Source organism: Myxine glutinosa, chromosome 10 (assembly GCF_964187855.1).
Source record: "Myxine glutinosa chromosome 10, kmMyxGlut1.1, whole genome shotgun sequence".
Lineage (NCBI taxonomy): Eukaryota > Metazoa > Chordata > Myxini > Myxiniformes > Myxinidae > Myxine > Myxine glutinosa.
In genome coordinates, this window is record NC_136270.1 from 2,421,442 (window position 1) to 2,437,849 (window position 16,408).

The window sequence follows — 16,408 nt, forward strand, 5'->3', positions numbered from 1 at the left end:
TGGCAGACCTAAAGCCACAATTGGTATTCCCAGAGGAGATCTGTGTGACAAGGTTGCGGCCTGACTGTCATTTGGTCAAGTGCAACAAGACAGGTCATCTTAGGGGAGTTGTCAGTACCGTGGGAAGAGAACATGGAGGAGGTGCACGAGAGGAAGAGAGGAAAGTACAGTGAGCTGGAGGCAGAGTGCCGGGAGAAGGGTTGGCGAGTTTCGTGTCAGTCATTTGAGGTGGGGTGTAAAGGGTATATTGGCAATTCCTTTTCTGCATTTCTTGCTAGGCTGGGAGTGTGTGGGACAGAAAGAAGGAGGATGTGTGACAGAGTGGCCCAGGTTGCCTTCAAAGGCTCATTTTGGATATGGAGGAAGTTTATGGAGGAAGTTTACGGAGGCATGTCGAAAGGTGTAGGTTGGTTGTGTGTTTTTTTTTAATTTGTTTTTTTTTGTTACCATTATTATTTCTTATTTTGTGTTTATGAGTGAGTGGGTGAGGGTGTGTGTTTTTGCATGAATTAATTTTTGCATGAGTGTGTGTTTTTGTGTGTTGAGTGGTGTATGATGTAAGGGTAAGTGGTTGGTTGGTGTTGTGTGTGTATGTGTGTGTATATGAATGATCTGGTGTGTTTTTGGTGAGTGGTGAAGGGCATAAAGGTGGGTGTTTGAGTGTTCCACCATGTTTGTTTGGTGCTGTGGATTCTGGATGTGGAGGTGTTGTTGTTGTTGTTCGCACTGGCTGGGGGGGGGGGGGGGGGTATGTAGCATCCAGGTGCAGTTGCTGCATGTGGATGTGGATGTGCCCCTGCTGGCCCACCTTAGCTGACCGTATCGAGGTTGAAGGGCCGAAACGGGATGATGCTGAGGACCTCGACTGAGGACCCGGTCAGTTTTTTTTTTTTTTTTTTTGTATACTGAATCGAGGCTCGTGAAAGAGCTAACATTTATTTCACAAACAAATCAACCAGACAAACAAAATATACAAAAAGAGGGAGCGGAAGACAAGATGGGGAGAGAAGGGGAAGCACACAACCACAACATTTGAGAGCAGGGAGAAGTGTGGGAGGGAGAGGGCTTGGGGGCAGAGGCGTGGGAAGGGGAGGGGGGGGGGGGGGGAGAGGTATAAAACACAAGGGGACCGAAATTAGCGGGGGTAGAAAAGATCAAGGTTTTGGATGGGGGAGGATAAGAGATGGTGGTGAACAGCTGTTTTAAAGACCTGGAGGGTGGAGTGGGATTGAAGAGAGTGAGGGAGTTTGTTCCAGAGGCGGGAGAAAAGAGGAATGAAGGAGTGAAGGTGAACAGAAAGTCTTGATTTTGGCAGTTTAACCATAAGAGGGTTGCAGGCAGATCTTGTGCGACCTGTATGAATATTTGGGGGACAGAGCCCAGAGAGGGCTGGGGGGGCAAGGCCAGAGAGGAGTCGGTAGAAGACGGAAAGACCACCAACCTGCCTGCGGTGAGTGAGTGAAAGGCCCTTGGAGTTAGCTTCATCGCGGGAGATTCCAATGATTCTGAACGCTTTGGTTTCAACAGCGTGAAGACGGGCTAGGTGTGAGGCAGGAGCACCAGACCAGAGGGGAGAACAGTATTCCATAGAGCTGCGGATGAAAGCCTTGTATGTGGTGAGGGAGCTCAGGTGTGCCAAGGAAGGACTTCGCACGACGGAGGATGCCCAGTCGGCGACTGGCTTTGGAGGCCAGATTTGAAATGTGGTTTTCCCAGGAAAGATCATGGCAAATAGTGAGACCCAAAAGCTTGAGTGACAGAACTTCTTGGAGAAGATTATTCAGAAAGTGGATGGGAGGGTTTTCCAGTCGGTCTTTTCGGAGAGACATCGTAAGAGTGTGAGATTTATCAGGACACACTTGTGACCTGCACACTGCAGTGCGGCACACTTGTGACCAGGTGTGTTTTGAACCTATATATATATATATATATATATATATATATATATATATATATATATATATATATATATATAATATATGTATACACATGTGTGGGAGGGGAGGAGAGGGGAGGGGGGAGGTGGAGGGGGAAGGGGAAGGGAGAGAAGGGGAGGGGGAGGGGGAGGGGAGTGTAGGGGGGAAGGGAGGGGAGTGGGAAAGGGGAGGGAGGGGGAGGGGGAAAATGGAGGGGAGGGGGGAGGGGGGAGGGAGAGGGGTGGGGGGGAGTGGCTCACGTTTGTGAGTGAATGTGGCTCACGTTTCTGAGTTAAGTGTGATGCCGATCAGGAAGAAGAAGAAGCCATACTACCAAATTCATACACTTCCGGAATTGTTTGATTTATTTGTATTCATTATGTCTGGTAATTGTTTTGTTTTTATGCTGATGTGTACTTGTATATAACTGTCATTAATTGAAAAAGGCTTCGGCACTATTGAGCGATTTTTTTTTTTTTTTTTTTTTTTTTGCCTAAAACACTCCCAGGCACTCACTGATGAACCTCTGAAAGTTTGATGAAGATCCGCTCAGCCATCTCTGAATAAAACGCAGACACACAAAAACTGGACACACACAGACATCTCGCGTTTATATATACTAGGGCATGCCCGTACTATATATATATAACTAAAATTATATCCCCCCCCTCTATTTACATGAAATGGTTTGGTCCATTCGCAAAGCCAAAGCGAACGGCTTGCGAGTACGGTGACAATCCCCCCCCTCTATTTACATGAAATGGTTTGGTCCAAAGCGAACGGCTTGCGAGTACGGTGACAATCCCCCCCCCCTCTATTTACATGAAATGGTTTGGTCCAAAGCGAACGGCTTGCGAGTACGGTGACAATCCCCCCCCCCCTCTATTACATGAAATGGTTTGGTCCAAAGCGAACGGCTTGCGAGTACGGTGACAATCCCCCCCCTCTATTTACATGCAATGGTTTGGTCCAAAGCGAACGGCTTGCGGAGTTTGGTAAAGAAATCGCCATAGCTCGGTAACTACTTGTCCGATTAATATGAAACCATGAAAAGGCACATCCCGGGTCCCCAGCAATATACCTGGCAAGTTTCAAGTATATCGGACGCGTAGTTGTCGAGAAACAGCGGTCGCATACACACACACAGACACACAGAGATTACTGGAATTATAGATAGACTAGGGCATTGCCCGTACGTGGGTGCCCGTTCCTTGCCAAAAAAAAAAAAAAAACGCTACCGCTACGCTCTACCCCGCCCGTACGCCCGTAAACAAAAAAAAACAACGCTCTTCGCTTCCGCCCTTCGCTCTGACTGAATTGGGAGAAATAATGCGCATAAGAAATCGAATTACGTACCGTAATGGCGGTCAGCTCGTAACGCGCTCAGCTCCGCTCGTCTCACATCGGCCACGCCTACGCAACAAAGCGTTCTGTGATTGGCTGCCGGAAGTGAAGTCTTCACTGTCCGGAAGTTCGCAAATCGCAGTTACGATGAATCGTTTTAATTTAATCGCAGTTTGAATTCGTTTTAAAACATAGTTTAACGGCAACATAGTTTTCCAACGTGAAATAAATGAATACGCTGTCAAATGTGCCGTCCGAGGCAGAGTCTGATCGCCACGTTCGGCACACGTGATAGCTCGCTGCTCTCTGATTGGTTGAAGCGTTTTTTGGACATAGCTCGGTAAGTACTTGTCCGATTAATATGAAACCTTGAAAAGGCACATCCTCGGGTCCCCAGCAATATACCTGGCAAGTTTAAAGTATATCGGACCCGTGGTTGTCGAGAAACAGCGGTCACAGACAAACACACAGACACACAGACACACAGAGATTACTGGAATTATAGATAGATATATAGATAATAGATATATAGTATACTAGGGGAGAAGCCCATAAAAATGAAGGGCACACACCTAACACTCAATACAACACAGAGGATCATCATACACTATAAATTTAGTCTGATTAATTATTTGCAATATATATAATACAGTCCAAGAAATGAGACTATACTTGTGGAGGATTAGTGGTGAGGGAAGTAATTTGGTAACTCAGAGGATTAGGCAGCCATTACCAAGCAGCTTATAGAGCACTCGCCAAGTGGCTTAAGCACTCAAGCAAGATCTTCAATGAAACGATTGATAAGGAACGGCTGGCTGGCTTGGCAGGTGATTGGCGATGGATACAGCGAAGATCAGGCATTCGATAAATGAGCGCTTTGTCGTAATTATTTTCGTAACTCTCAATGAAGTTACACTTAAAGCAATCTTTCCTTCCTCAATCTAATTCTCCAGACAGTAGAAAAAGTTACGTTTAATGCTTTGGAAATTTGTAAATATGGAGAAAGAGGGATCACAGCATTGCTTGCTTAAAGTAAATACGTAAACACGCTTAGTTATAAAAATCGGTAGTTTCTTAAAATTCGCAACTTTTACTCCTGATTTTCACAGTTATTTTGTCCACCAGCTCCGATCCTCAAGTCTGAAGACAGATTTTGATTATATACACTTGGTCCTCAGTTAACGTCATGGTTATGTTCTTCAAAACCATGACGTCAAAACCATGACGTCTTAGTGAAACGATGTTTAATGGATCAATTTATCTCATAATAAATCAAAGAAATTGGTATGTGAGGTTCCTTTGCCCACATTGAATGCATCACATTTAAGTAAATTCACACACTTTTCATTCGTTATATATTCTGTATTGTACATTGTAATACAGTACTGTAAATTAATGTAAAATACACTACAAAAATAAATCACCCTTTCATGCAATAAAACAATCTACTGCTGGATGGTGGAGGGTGGGAGGGTGGCGAATCATTGAGACCCGGGGGGTTTTCTCCCTTTCTGAGACGTGAAGGCTTCTGTTGGCTTTTGAGATGACTGTTTTTTTCCCTCCCGGAAAAAGCACCAATGGTTGACTACTTGCTGCTCTGCCTCTTCTTTTCTATATAAATTTCATCGTAGCACCGAAGACTTTCCATAACAGTTGTATAATCGACAATGTAATAGCGAGTTATAGGTAAATAATCAAGACGTCCTGCGAAGACTTGGTTTTTAATTAGTATAGATGCCATAACGAAATAACACGTGAAGCCATTAAGTGGGGACACCACATATATATATATATATATACAGACTTGGCATTTAATATGGAATATATTTTTTTTCTTGACGGGTTTACTTTCTTAACTCAGTATATCAATCTGGTGAGTTTCTTTTACACTTTGGTGATTTATTTGTTCAAAGAACTATGTCACTGATTGTCTGTCGCAGCAAGAAGTCAACAACAGGATTATATCGCAGGTGGCGTGGCAAAATGTACGGACAGGTGCATTTGACGATTGGCTTCACAGTCGGGTATACAAGGGTTGTTGCGTTCTGTATTAGTGGAAAACAACTGCTGCACATCTCCAAAAGTTATTGCCGCTTCCTCTGGAGATGGTCCGTCAACTCGACAATGCTGTTTGTCATGGAGTGGCGGCTTTACGAAATTACGGCATGAAAGAGCGTGCTATTGCTCGGCAGTATGGCATCACTCAAGGTCAGGTGTCAAAGATGCTGAAACGAAATGCTCAGAGGGGTGTCCCTACTCCAATACCGAGGCCAGGACGTCCCCGCAGAACCACAAGGAGGGATGATCGCCAGCTGCACCGGTTAGTCCGCAATGGCCGTACCAAGTCAGCTAATCGGCTTAGGGCTGAGTGGCAGCAACTGACAAATGTGCCTGTATCCAGAAGGCTAGTCAACCAACGACTGGTTCAAGCAGGCTATTGTGCCAGGCGTCCCCCGAGAAAGCCAGGCCTGGCCAGACAACACCGCCAGCGCCGATTGCAGTGGGCCAGAGAGCACCGTCAATGGCAGCCAGGACACTGGAATCACGTGATCTTCAGCGACGAGTCTAGATTTCTGGTCTATCGTCAAGATGGCCATGTCCGAGTGCGCAGACAAGTGCATGAAGCCTACAACAAAGATTGTATAGTGCCAAGAGTCCAAGCTGGAGGTGGTGGGGTGACCGTTTGGGCTGCTTTTCATGCAGGGGGCAAAACTGACCTGGTTGTTCTGAATGGAAACCTGAACCAGTTCAAGTACAGGGCCATTCTGGAAGAAACATTGCTTCCATTTGCTCGTGCAGCCTTTCGAGGAAACTTTGTCTTCCAAGATGACAATGCACGGCCTCATCGTGCTCGCATGATCCAACACTTTCTTGCTGACCGTGGTGTAGAGCATATGGAGTGGCCTGTCATGTCCCGGGATATGAATCCGATGGAGAACTTGTGGGCAGAATTAACGCGTCAAATCGACCACTTGGACCAGCAGCCGACCTCTGTGCGTGAATTGCAGCAGGCTATTGTCACTGCATGGCAAGCGATTCCTGTCCAAACCTTGGCAAATCTCGTGAACAGCATGCCTCAACATGTACGTGCTCTGCTGAATGCTCGTTGGGGTTACACGAAGTACTGAACTGTAATTTTACTGTCCGTAATCCCAGTCGTAATTGAACATTTGTTTTTGTTGAATTTTTTTTTGGCTAATGTGGAAAATAAAGAGATACTTCTGGAAAACGTACAGAAGTTTAACACAGTACTGTCCATGAATTGACTTCGATATCAGTTTACATCACTTTCAAGGATCAATTTATTTGTTTTGAAATGTCAAATGTGGTTTTTGTTTCTTTTAAAGGTCACATTAACAAAATCTAGAATAATTTCAACATAATTCCAATGAACTTTTGGTTCTAAGACATCTTGAAAAGTAAGTTCACCCCCACAAAAAAAATATTCCATATTAAATGCCAAGTCTGTGTGTGTGTGTGTGTATATATATATATATAAATATATATATATATATATATATATATAATTATATATATATATATATATATATAGATATATATATATATGTATGTATGTATGTATCCACGGACCCTGCTATTCACGGGGGACATGTTCCTGGAAAATCCATGAATAGTGAAATCTGCGAATAGTGGGGCATTGTTTCAATGAAAAAAGGGGGATAGGTTTCCGAGTCACGAAAATCCGTGAATAGAGAGGGCCAAACCGCGAATAGAGGGGGCCAAAACCACGAATAGAGAGGCAAAATCCGTGCATAGAGAGGATCAAACCGTGAATAGAAAGGCCAAATCCACGAATAGAGAGGCAAAATCCGCGAATGGCGAGGCATGGTCCACGAATGGAGAGGTAAAATCTGCAAATGGTGAGGCAAATCCACAAATGTTGACGATAATCTACGAAGGTTTTATAAATACCATAAATACCGTATGTGAAGCTAATGGCTTGTGAATTTATATATATTGTTGCGAATATGGAATTTGGCCTCCATATCCGCTTGTAAATATTCCCCTATTTCCCCAATACTCCCCAACTATCCCCAATCCCCCATTCCCTAGTCCCATTGTCTGTAAACAACACTCTGTAGAACCGACCTTCCCCTCTTTCCCCCATTAAATGTCGTGCCCAGGTCCACCGCATCTCACGTAGACAACTTTCGGACATCTTGCTAGTTATTCTTAGTCTATGTCAGTTAAGGACTCGTTTCCATTAATTCTGACTCTTCGTTGCACCAGAATGTGATTATATGGCACCAGTAGTGAGTTTAGGACCTTCCCATGCCTCCTCCCGTCTTCTTCCCCAAACAACAACAACTACAACTACAACTACAACAACAATTACAACAACAACTACAACAACGGCGCTGCGCGGAGGAGTGTGCGTCCTCACACCGGCTCGGTTAGCCGCCATTGACGATGCGCTCCGACGGGGTTACCACGAAGGGGCTCCTTGTCAGCCCCTCGTCAAGGGCGGAGCCGGTAACCCCCCCCCCCAGCACGCACCCAATGAGAAGCAACGTGCCGATTCCATCTGGGGCGGAGCTAACGAGCCGAGGGCGTGTCACTCCCCGCCGGATATACGAAGCGACTCACCGGACGTGACGTCAGATGCGCCCCGAGCTTGAGAAGACAAGAGAGCCACCTCCGAGCGCTGAGAGACCTCCTGCATCTTTTGGGCCGCGCTATCCTGTCCCTGAGCACAAGGTGCACCTTGTGCTGGCCATCGAATACCCGCTTTCCTTGCCATCAATCCCCGTGTGAGTCAGTTTTTGTCCTGTTTATCTGTCGTCTGTCGGGGCTATTATAAGACCGTAATTAAGTGCCTATCTTACTATGCTGTACCTCTCATCCCTGTAATCTGACCTTCCGCCCTAATATAATCTCCTCCGGAGGTCTTGAGAACCGTATCCCTGGTGTCGTGTCATTTTAACCCAGCCGTTGTGTCATTTTCCTCATTGATTTAGCATAGCGCGATTTGGTCAACGTCGGGTGGAATCGGGTGAGTTGGGGAAGAATCGGGGCAACTGTTAGGTCGCGGCAATACCACCGCTCGGTAAATAACATCTAAGCCGCGTCCGTAACAATTGGTGTCAGGAGTGTCGGATTCGAACCCGGGACTAAAAATTTATTAGGCCCAAATTTGTAGTAGAATCGATTCGGAGCGCGTTTCCCGCGCGAAATTATAACGGCGAAATTTGATTTTGTGATACGAAAATAAAAACCCGAATTTTGAAAGTCGCGCTATGGCAGACCAAGACAGCTGGGGTCCGGTAGTGGAGAGTGAGGCAGGGTCGGTCCAGGACCAAATTGAGGGACGCGAGGAGAGCGAAGCAGTGAGGGTAGCAGGTTCGCAAAGTAGCGCCGTCACGCACGAAGTAGCGGGCGCGCAAAATGGCGCCTCGCAGATGGCCACGGCGTCCACGCCCGCGACCGTGGCAGCGCCCCTGGTGGATTTGAACCTTTTTTTTATACAAATGAAGGCCCTTATGGCCCAGAATAGTGAGCGAATGAGGGCTGATAGTGAGCGGTTGGGGAACCGGATGGATGCTCAGGGTGAGCGATTGGAGGGCCAAATGGGGGTAATGAGGGACGAAGCGAGGGCTCAGAGTGAGCAATTGGGGGTAATGGGAAACCAAATGGGGGTAATGAGGGACGAAGCGAGGGGTACTGGTGAGGGATTAGACAATAATTTTAAGGAGTTAGACAAGAAATTTGGGAAGTTAGACAATAATTTTGAGGGGTTAGACAACGGGATAAAAGAGGTGAGAAATGGGTTAATAGGGTTAGAAAACAGTATGGAAGGCAAATTGAGGGACATGAGGGACCAAGCGGAAAGGGAAGTTAACCAAATGGGGCAGCAGATAGAGGGGGTCAGAATGGGGGTAGAAACTAAACTGGATGCTCACAGGGAGGAAATGGAGCAGATGAGGGTGGCATCTGGGCAGGAGATGCAAGTGATGGGAGAGGCGATCAGAAGAGGAGTGAGTGAGGAGGTCGGAGGAGTGCGCGAGGAGGTGAGGCACTGTAAGGAGCACATGGAGAAGGAGGTGAGAAAGGGGACTGTAAAATTGCAAGGGGGCATAGAGGACCTGACGCAGGAGGTGGAGCAGCTGACGGTGGGACAGACGGAGTTAGTGGAGCAGGTTCAAAGGAACACTGCGGTATTAGGAGGTTTAAAAGTGACACAGAAAGAACTAAAAGATGACTTGGTAGCGACGAAGAGGGAATGTCAGATGGTACGTGAGGGACTGACAACGAGGCTGGACGAGGTGATAGAGGTAATGGAGACGAAGGACCGGCAGGTGAGGACGCACATGGAAACGGTCAAGGTAGCCTTAGAGGATGAGCTTGAGGAGACGTACCGGGGAATAAAAGAGGTGAAGCAGAAATTAGAAGAAGTGGAAGAAGGGGTGAGCGAAATTAAGAAGCGACGGAGAGAGGATAAGAAAGAGATAAAGGAGGAAGTAAAAGAATTGGTCCAAAGTCTGTGTTCGGATCGTGATGATGTGCTCATTAACCGGATGAGGGATTCGCAGGTGATGGAGGAGAAGCGAAGAGAAAGAGGACCCGGTGTAAGTGGTGACCAATATGGTCGTGCGTATGATGCGCCAGGTGATTTAATAAGCTTGGGGGTCGAGATAGACCCGGATGTTCGTGAGAGGCCACGAGTGAGGTGTATGGCTGGTCCGGAGGGTATGGAACGAGAGGTGCGAGGTGTGGGTGAGCAAGGTTGTGGTGGTATGGAATGGGTAGCGGGTTGCGGAGGTGTGATCCATGCATCGACACCAACAGGGGTAGTTGTTGGAGGGACCGGGGAGGCACGAGAGCCCCTTGGGGGTAATGTACTGTGGGGGCCCGGCCGGTTCGGCCCCGCGCTGACCCCGCAAGGGGCGACGCACGGGGTCCGGCAGGCGGGCAACGACTCGCATGCGAGGTGGTCCCACAAGGTCCCACTCGCGCCGTATGACGGCAAGAGTGATCTACGCGCGTACCTGGCGCAGTTCGACTGTGTGTGTAAGGGCAACGGTTGGGGTGAGGACGAAGGTGGAGTACACCTGGTGGCCGCATTGCGCGGCGCGGCGGCGGAGGTGCTGACGGCATTACCAGCGGGTGCTCTCACCCTGCCAGCCCTCCGCGACGCCCTAATTAATCGATTCGGCATAGAACAGCAGAGCGAGCTTGTTAAAGCTCAGCTCGCGCTGCGAAAGCGCAAGCCCCAGGAAGCCATCGGGGAACTTGCCCACGACATTCGCCGCGCAGTGGGGATCGCACATGCTAGCATGGCAGCGGATTCCCGGGAAAGCCTGGCGCTGGACCATTTTATCCAGGCCCTCCCGGACATTGAGCTCCGGCAACAGCTCGCCATGTGGCGCCCGCAGACTCTGAGCCAGGCGGCTGACGCTGCGGCCCGTTGGGAAGCAGCGAGGCCCCTGGCCCGGGGGGGGCGAGCGTCTCGCAATGGCGGTCCGCCAGGTGGGACCCCCGATGGAGGGCGGACCCCTTAGGGGGCCCGCCCACGACGTGGGTCCTGACCTGGCGGGCATGGTCTGGAGGCTGGTGGACCAGCGCCTGGCAGGACCTGGACCATGGCAGGCGGCCCCGGAGGTGGCCCGCGGTGGACCACGAGCGGGTAATCCAATTCGGACCTACAGGGGGGGAAATTTGGAATTCCGGAGGCAAGCACCTTATCAGGTGAGGTGCTATACCTGCAACCGTCTGGGTCACCTGGCGCGGCACTGTCGAGCCGCGCGCCGGGATGATCCCCGGCGGTTGAGGTCCTCAACTCCGCCCAGGGGGGAGCGGGTTAGCCGACCCCAGACACCCCCCCGCCAGACCCCGGGAAACTAGAAGGTGTCGGGCACGTAGGGCGGTGTTCGGCAGTAGAGGATGGAGGAGAGCCCTCATTGACGCGACAGGTCATTTATTGTGGCCAAATTGGAACCGGTAGCCTGACAATTAGATGCAAAATTGCCGGCGTGGGGGTAGACGCCGTAGTGGACACAGGAGCTAGCGCCACGATCATCAGCCCTGTGGTCCTTGATTCGAGCGCAGGTGGCTGGGATAAGATCCAGCGCCTGCAAAATTATAGTTTGCAGCTTGCTACCGGGGTAACGGCCCCGATCATAGGGCGTGGTTCTGTGACCCTCAAGTTAGGGTCGGTAAGGAGGGAGATAGATGTTTGGGTGGCGGAGGTGTGCGACCCATGTTTAATAGGGTTGGACCTGTTGACTGCCAGCGGCTGTAAAATCGACTTGTGCCGGGGGATCCTGCAGGTGGGAGTAGAAGAGCTGCCGTTAGGGGGAGTGAGCACGGCCGAGAGAGCGGAGCTGGAGGCTTCCGAGGCCGTGACCATCCCCCCAAGGGCCGAGGCGATAGTGCCGGCCCGGTGGGCAGCTCGCCCAACGTGGCAGGAGTCCTGCGGCCTGGTCGAACCGGTGGCAGCGCAGTCCATACCGGGTTTAATCGTGGGCCGCACCCTTGTAAAAACGGATGGACCGGTAGTGGCCGTCCGAGTAATAAATATGAGTACAGAACCACGCACTATAGTAAGGGGCACGAGGGTAGCTGGCTGCACCCCAGTTGAGGAAGTCGCGACAGTGAGGGGCGAGAACGTCCAGCCGAGCCGACCCCGGGGGGAGCCTTCAATAAGAAGTAGGAATTGGCCCGATCCCATTTGCGAGATGGTAAATCGTAGTAGCGTAGAGTTGGGAGGTACCCAGAGGGAGGCCTTACACAAACTGGTTGGGTCCCATTTGGACCTCTTCTCCCTGTCCACCGAGGATATTGGACGTACGGGCCTGGTGAAACATCAGATCCACACCGGTGAGGCCCGGCCTATTCGTCAGGCCGCCCGACGGCTCCCTTGGAGCAAGAGGGCGGAAGCTGACGAGCAGGTTGAAAAAATGCTCGACGCAGGTGTGATCGAGCCCTCGGGAAGTCCTTGGATGTCACCTGTTGTGCTGGTCAAAAAGAAGGATGGGACCACGCGGTTCTGCGTGGACTATCGCCAGCTAAACAACGTGACACTCAAGGACTCATATCCCCTGCCAAGGATTGATGACACCCTCGATGCCGTTGCGGGCTCAAATTGGTTCACAACTTTGGACCTCAAGAGTGGGTATTGGCAGGTGGAGATGGATAGGGCAGGGAAGGAGAAAACGGCATTTTCCACAGGTAAGGGACTGTATCAGTTTACTGTGATGCCGTTTGGTTTGTGTAACGCCCCCGCCACCTTTGAAAGATTGATGGAGCATGTACTGGGCGGCATGCCATGGCAATCATGCCTGGTGTACCTGGATGACGTCCTGGTACATGCCCAAACGTTCCCCCAGGCAGTAGCTAATTTGGACCAGGTGTTCGGGTGCCTCAGACAGGCAGGGTTGAAGCTGAACCCGAGTAAGTGCACTTTGTTTGCAAGAGAGGTGGCCTATCTAGGTCACGTGATCGGCCGCGAGGGGGTAAAAACGGACCCAGACAAAATTAAAGCGGTAGAGGAGTGGCCCGCACCACGTACCATCAAAGAGGTGCGGGGATTTTTGGGACTCTGCTCCTACTACCGGCGCTTTGTGGCGAAATTTGCGGAGTTGGCCCGTCCCCTCCACCGGCTTACGGAGAAGGGGACGCGATTTAATTGGACACGGGAGTGCCACGAGGCCTTCCAAAAATTGAAGGGGTGTCTAACATCCGCACCCCTTCTAGCTTACCCCACTAGCGACGGGGCATTTACCCTGGACACGGATGCTAGCCAGGAAGGATTGGGCGCAGTTCTGTCTCAGACACAGGAGGGCGTGGAGAGAGTGATTGGTTATTATAGTCGGGCCTTAAGTAGGCCCGAGAGAAATTATTGCGTCACTCGCAAAGAGTTATTGGCTATGCTGGCTGCCATGAACCATTTCCACCCGTACTTGTACGGGCGGAAATTTTTGGTTAGAACTGACCATTCCTCCTTGCAATGGCTCCTTCGGTTCAAGGAACCAGAGGGCCAAATTGCAAGGTGGTTGGAAAAGTTGCAGCAGTACGATTTTGATGTGGCCCATAGGGCCGGGAAGGCCCATGGTAATGCGGACGCACTCTCTCGGCGTCCTTGTCTGGGGGAAAACTGTAAATTTTGTGCGAGACACGAGGAGAGGGAGCAATTGGGCGATTCGGACCCGACCCTCGTTGTCCGGGCAACCCGGGTGAGAGGGCCAATTTTGCCACTAACCGCGGACGAAGAATTTGGAGAGTTGGCTTGGAGCACGGCCCAGCAGGAGGATCCTGTTCTGGGGCCGGTGTTCCAATGGGTCAAATTGGGGCAAAGACCAAAGGGGGAAGAGGTCACCCCCCTCGGGGCGCAAACAAAGGCGTATTGGGCTCAGTGGCAGACCCTGGAATTGAAAGGCAACATCTTGTATCGCAAGTGGGTGGAGGTTCCCTCTGATAGAACTTCCTGGCTGGTGATAGTCCCTGACAAATTCAAGAACGTCATATTGCAACAGGTGCATGGTACCCGCTCCGGCGGCCATTTGGGCAGGACAAAGACAATATCTCGGGTCTGCCGGAGGTTCTATTGGGTGAATATGGGGCGCGACATACAGGACTGGTGTCGGAGATGCGACGCCTGTTCTGCCAAAAAGGGACCAGCACGGAGGATGAGGGCCCCCCTTCAATTACATCAGGTGGGGGCCCCCCTTGAGCGGGTGGCTATGGATATTCTAGGACCGCTGCCCCGCACCCGCCAAGGTAATAAGTATATCCTCGTTGTAATGGACTATTTCACCAAGTGGCCGGAGGCCTACGCCCTCCCCAACCAAGAAGCAGGGGTGGTAGCGCAGGCCTTCGTGGAAGGATTTGTGTGCCGGCATGGGATTCCACAGGAGTTGCACACCAACCAGGGACGAAATTTTGAGAGCAAATTGCTAAAAGATGTGTGCAGTCTCCTGTCAATTCGGAAAACCAGAACAACGCCTTTAAGACCTCAATCTGACGGGATGGTGGAAAGATTCAACCGAACTCTAATCCAACAACTGGCACTGTTCACCGCCACCCGTCAGGATGACTGGGACGAACATCTCCCTTACTTGCTCATGGCCTACCGAACCAGCCAGCACGGGGCCACCGCATGCAGTCCAGCGTTGCTTATGTATGGGCGGGAGTTACGGGCTCCCGCCGACTTGCTATGCGGTCCCGTGCCAGACACAGTGGTTAACCCGCCGAGGGAGGGGTACGCACGTCACCTAGAGGAAGGCATGGAGCTAGTCCATGCCTTCGCCCGCCGCCAACTCCATCTGGCGGGGGAAAAGATGAAGCGCAGGTACGACGACCGGAGCCAGGGGAGTCAATACGCTCCGGGGATGAAGATTTGGTTCTTTAATCCCCGGAGGCGGAAGGGAAGGTGCCCAAAACTCACCTCCCCCTGGCAAGGCCCAGGAGTCGTCCTGTCGCAAATCTGTGACGTGGTCATTAAGATCAAAATGGGGCCACGAGCCCTCCCTCGGATCGTCCACGCCGACCGGATAAGACCTTACACCGGCGAGCAGGCGCCCCCGTGGATTGCCTCGGCTTTAGATGCCGAGGCGGGACCCAGTACCTCTGAATAAGGGGGGCTTATTAGTGCCAGAGGACTGGGGGATTGAGGAGCGATGTGCCCGGTGGGTAAGAGTGGCATCCCTGCCACCCTGCCCAGATGGGGGCAAAGGAGCAATAGTTTATGGGGTGTATGGCAGTGAAAACTAGCCCGGGTGGGTTAGGTTATATTGATAGGGATCTAGCGAAGATGACAGTAGGTGACGTTAAGGTTAGTTAGTGACTGATACCTGTAGTGGGGACGTAGGTAGATTAGTGTGGATGATAATGACGAGGGAGCGCAATAGTTTAAAGGGACGACTGGGAAGCGCAAGTTTCAGAAGGGAGTAGTTAGCTGAGATGATGCCGTGTGTGTGAGAATTGAACAGGTGTGATTGCACAGGTGTGCAACTGGACAGGTGTGTGGATCAGTGTATGAGTAGTGAGTGTGTGGATCAGCGCGAATGCGCTTGGGGAGAGAAGGGTGCAGGTGGCACCAGGTGTGAGAGCACAGGTGTGCAGGTACAGGTGTGTGGAGAGAGTTGGAGTAAGTGGTACGGAGTGGTGTGCATGGTGCGAAGGTGTGGATGGGGAAGAGTGGACCCCTTTCACGAGTACCCGGGGCGGGTAGTGTAAGTGTTAGGTAGAGGGTATAGGTAAATTGTGGTTGGATATTGGCATTTGTGGTGCGGTTGCAGAATGGTGTTGTGGATGGGTGCATTAGTGTCGTGGAAATGGCTGGGCGTGTAGCCTGTTAGTGTGTGTAGTTGGTTGGGCACTCCACCACTGTGAGGATGTCGGCCAGGTGAGGCCGCAGGTGGGCTCTGGGAGCCGGTAGAGTTGTGGATGGGGCCCGAGGATCCGGAGGACGGACCCGGGTAGCCCAGTGCCAGAGAGGGCACCGAGTGGGGAGAGCGCCAGAGGGCCTTCCCCAGGTAGTTAGGTTAGGGTAAGGAGCAGGTAAGCTCGGAGGCAACTGCAGTGGTGGAGGTGTGCAGGTGGGTAGACCCACTGGGAGAGGTACACGCCACAGCCCAGAAATTGTGCGAGGGCACCGGGAGATGAATCGGGGGAGTGAGACCCCAAATTGAAAAGCACCACAGTTTGGCCAATGGGAATTGGTTTTTAGAACCCATAGTGTAAGAGGGCCAATGGTTTGGCCGGAGAAAGACCCCGGGTAGTGTAAAGTTGTTAAAGTCACTTAGGAAATAGTTAGGATTGATGAACCTGTCGCACCATACGCAGCCACTTACCTGAGGTGATGATGATGACTCCACACCTGTGTTTTCTTTGTTCTGTGTGCAGGAAGCAAGGACTACTGTTGGATTTGTGAGACGCATCACGACGTGGATAAGACATTGGGGTGATTCCATCTCTCCCTCCTTAGGAGGGACTGATGATGAATTGGTGATGGCAGATTTTGATGTTGAGTGGAGATGGCAAATTTTGATGAGAGTTGAAAATGGCAAATTTGATTGGTTAGGAGGGAGAGAAGACGAATTTGGTTTATGGGAGGAACGGGGAAGACAGTAGGGATGTTTGTTGATTTGTAAAGTAGATGTTTATGGGTAGTGTTGTGTTTTGTGGAT

The 16,408-nt window shown here is 50.7% G+C and overlaps 1 protein-coding gene across 1 annotated transcript in view; it reads right to left on the minus strand.

Moving 5' to 3' along the window:
• BMPER (BMP binding endothelial regulator) overlaps positions 1–16,408 on the minus strand; it is a 152,996-nt gene that overhangs the window by 117,919 nt on the left and 18,669 nt on the right. The gene's annotated exons all lie outside the window — the stretch shown is intronic.